General features: G+C 35.6%; 1 pseudogene; it reads right to left on the reverse strand.

Annotated features, from left to right (window-relative positions):
- Positions 1 to 491: 491 nt before the first annotated feature.
- LOC138081979 (histone-lysine N-methyltransferase SETMAR-like) lies at positions 492 to 1,518 on the reverse strand (annotated as a pseudogene).
- Between the last annotated feature and the right edge of the window lie 2,597 nt (positions 1,519 to 4,115).

Raw genomic sequence — 4,115 nt, forward strand, 5'->3', positions numbered from 1 at the left:
AGCCTCCTGTCTAATCTAGAGGCTATTAATGGGTCACATACTGGGAAATGGATATCAAGAAAAGCTAATTGATTGCTATAAGACGATTAAGGAGATAAGAATATAAAAATTCCTGTATCTCTTTATCTTAAAATCTGGAAGAATTGAACCAGATGAAGGATGCAAAATTAAAAAAAAAAAAAAAAAAAAAAACCTAAAGAAACATGCCTCCCCCACCCCACCCCCCACCCCCTCAAAAGATCTATCATTTTAAATAGCCTCATTATTTTGGAATAATGGTTGAATTACGGAGAACATACAAAGATCGTAGAGTTCCCCTATTCTCCTTGCCTATTTCCCTCAATTGTTAGCATCTAATACTACTGTGATTCTTTGTCACAATGAACACTGAGATAGATAAATTACTACTAACTATTAGGTTGATACAAAAGCAATTGCAGTTTCAGAGCATGAATTTTAAATAATTGTAACTAGGCTCAAACACATCTTTATTAATCAAAATAGAAACCATTACAATCAACATATTTTTGCCAATGAGAAATAAATTAGTTTATTTCTGTAGTATAAAAATATGTGTTTCAGCATTCAGTGGACTCTTGGAAAGCATTTTCTGCCTCCTGCTGGTTATGGAAGCATTTTCCCTGCAAAAAGTTGTTGAGATGCTTGAAGAAGTGTTAGTCAGTTGGCAAGAGGTTGGGTGAATATGACAGATGAGGCAAAATTTCATAGCCCAATTTATTCAATGTTTGAACAGTTGATTATGTGATGCGTGGTCGGGCACTGTCATGGAGAAAAGTTGGGCCCTTTCTATTGACCAATGCCAGCTGCAGGCATTGCAGTTTTTGGTGCATCTCATTGATTTGCTGAGCATTACTTCTCAAATGTAATGGTTTTGCTGGAATTAGGAAAGCTGCAGTGAATCAGACCAGAAGCAGACCACCAAACAGTGACCATGATCTTTTTTGGGTGCAAGTTTGGCTTTGGGAAGTGTTTTGGAGCTTCTTCTCGGTCCAACTACTGAGGTGGTCATCATCAGTTGTCATATAAAATCCACTTTTCATCGCATGTCACAACCAAATGGAGACATGGTTTATTATTGCTGCATAGCATAAGAGAAGATGACACTTCAAAATGATGATTTTTTAAATTTTAGTCAACTCACGAGGCACCCACTTATTGATCTTTTTAACCTTTCTAATTTGCTTCAAATGTCGAATGACCATAGAATGGTCGATGTTGAGTTCTTCAACACATTCTTGTGTAGTTGTAAGAGGATCAGCTTTGATTATTCCTCTCAGTTTGTCACTGTCAACTTCCAGTGGCTGGCCACTATGCTCTTCATCATCAAGGCTCCGATCTCCTTTGTAAAACTTCTTGAACCACCACTGCACTGTACATTTGTTAACAGTTCCTGTGCCAAATGCATTGTTGATGTTGTGAGTTGTCTCCATTGCTTCACAACTCATTTTGAGCTCAAATTAAAAAAAAAATCACTCAAATTTGCTTTTTGTGTATCATTTCTATAGTCTAAATAAAAAAAATAAACAGCACATAATATCATTAGTAAAAAGAAATTACAGTGAGAAATGTGCATTAAAATTATATGCAACGTAACTAGATTTATTTAGAATGTATTCCAATAACAAATGGCAAAGTTCAACAAAGCAAAACTACAATTACTTTTGCACCAACCTAATACATTCTTAAATTTATTTGGATGTCACTGGTTTTTATATTAATGCACTCTCCTAATGTGGTCTTTCTGTTTTACATTACACATTACTATATTACATTTAGTTGTCACGTTTCCCCAGTAACTTCACATCTGTGATGATTTCTCAATCTTTGCTTATTTTCATAACCCTGGCAGTCTTGGGAAGTACTGGTTAGCTGTCCTGTAGAACGTCTTTATATCTGGGTTTATCTGTTGTTCTCATGTCAAGACTGGAGTTGTGAGTATTTGAAAAGACAGGTCAAGCACTCTTCTTGTCACATGATTTGGGGGCAATACATAATATTCACATGACATTTCTAGTTATGTTAACCTTCATTACTTCATCACAAAGACAGTGTTTTTCAAGTTTTCACACTGTAAAGTTACTGTTTTTCCCATTCCCTACATTAGTCTTTGAAAGTGAGTTATTAAGTCTAGTCCACCATCAATGTAATAGGGAGAGAGAAGTAAACTTCACCTAAGGGATCTCTTTTACTTAATAGATACATTTTCACTTAATTCAATTATTGTTCAACTATTGTTAAATGGTTTTTCAATAAATATGGAATAATTCACAGTCCTTTCTACCTCCTCCAGACCAGGAGATCTGTTTAAGGATGCTCATTCTTTTACAAGTGGTTGACCAGTTTTCCCAGCACCACTTGTTAAAGAGATTGTCTTTACTCCATTGTATATTCTTGCCTCCTTTGTCAAAGATAAGGTGTCCATATGTGTGTGGATTTATCTCTGGGCTTTCTATTTTGTTCCATTGATCTATATGTCTGTCTTTGTGCCAGTACCATACTGTTTTGATGACTGTGGCTTTGTAGTAGAGCCTGAAGTCAGGCAAGTTGATTCCTCCAGTTCCATTCTTCTTTCTCAAGATTGCTTTGGCTATTCGAGGTTTTTTGTATTTCCATACAAATCTTGAAATTATTTGTTCTAGTTCTGTGAAAAATATGGCTGGTAGCTTGATAGGGATTGCGTTGAATTTGTAAATTGCTTTGGGTAGTATACTCATTTTCACTATATTGATTTTTCCAATCCATGAACATGGTATATTTCTCCATCTATTAGTGTCCTCTTTGATTTCTTTCATCAGTGTTTTATAGTTTTCTATATATAGGTCTTTAGTTTCTTTGGGTAGATATATTCCTAAGTATTTTATTCTTTTTGTTGCAATGGTGAATGGAATTGTTTCCTTAATTTCTTTTTCTACTTTCTCATTATTAGTGTATAGGAATGCAAGGGATTTCTGTGTGTTGATTTTATATCCTGCAACTTTACTATATTCATTGATGAGCTCTAGTAATTTTCTGGTGGAGTCTTTAGGGTTTTCCATGTAGAGGATCATGTCATCTGCAAACAGTGAGAGTTTTACTTCTTCTTTTCCAATTTGGATTCCTTTTATTTCTTTTTCTGCTCTGATTGCTGTGGCCAAAACTTCCAGAACTATGTTGAATAGTAGCGGTGAAAGTGGACACCCTTGTCTTGTTCCTGACTTTAGGGGAAATGCTTTCAATTTTTCACCATTAAGGATAATGTTTGCTGTGGGTTTGTCATATATAGCTTTTATTATGTTGAGGTATGTTCCTTCTATTCCTGCTTTCTGGAGAGTTTTTATCATAAATGGATGTTGAATTTTGTCAAAGGCCTTCTCTGCATCTATTGAGATCAAAATGGATTAAAGATCTAAATGTAAGACCAGAAACTATAAAACTCCTAGAGGAGAATATAGGCAAAACACTCTCAGACATAAATCACAGCAGGATCCTCTATGATCCACCTCCCAGAATTCTGGAAATAAAAGCAAAAATAAACAAATGGGATCTAATTAAAATTAAAAGCTTCTGCACAACAAAGGAAAATATACGCAAGGTGAAAAGACAGCCTTCTGAATGGGAGAAAATAATAGCAAATGAAGCAACTGACAAACAACTAATCTCAAAAATATACAAGCAACTTATGCAGCTCCATTCTAGAAAAATAAATGACCCAATCAAAAAATGGGCCAAAGAACTAAATAGACATTTCTCCAAAGAAGACATACAGATGGCTAACAAACACATGAAAAGATGCTCAACATCACTCATTATCAGAGAAATGCAAATCAAAACCACAATGAGGTACCACTTCACACCAGTCAGAATGGCTGCGATCCAAAAATCTGCAAGCAATAAATGCTGGAGAGGGTGTGGAGAAAAGGGAACCCTCCTACACTGTTGGTGGGAATGCAAACTAGTACAGCCACTATGGAGAACAGTGTGGAGATTCCTTAAAAAATTGCAAATAGAACTACCTTATGACCCAGCAATCCCACTGCTGGGTATACACACCGAGGAAACCAGAATTGAAAGAGACACATGTACCCCAATGTTCATCGCAGCACTGTTTATAATAG

This window comes from Capricornis sumatraensis, chromosome 1 (assembly GCF_032405125.1).
Source record: "Capricornis sumatraensis isolate serow.1 chromosome 1, serow.2, whole genome shotgun sequence".
Classification (NCBI taxonomy): Eukaryota; Metazoa; Chordata; class Mammalia; order Artiodactyla; family Bovidae; genus Capricornis; species Capricornis sumatraensis.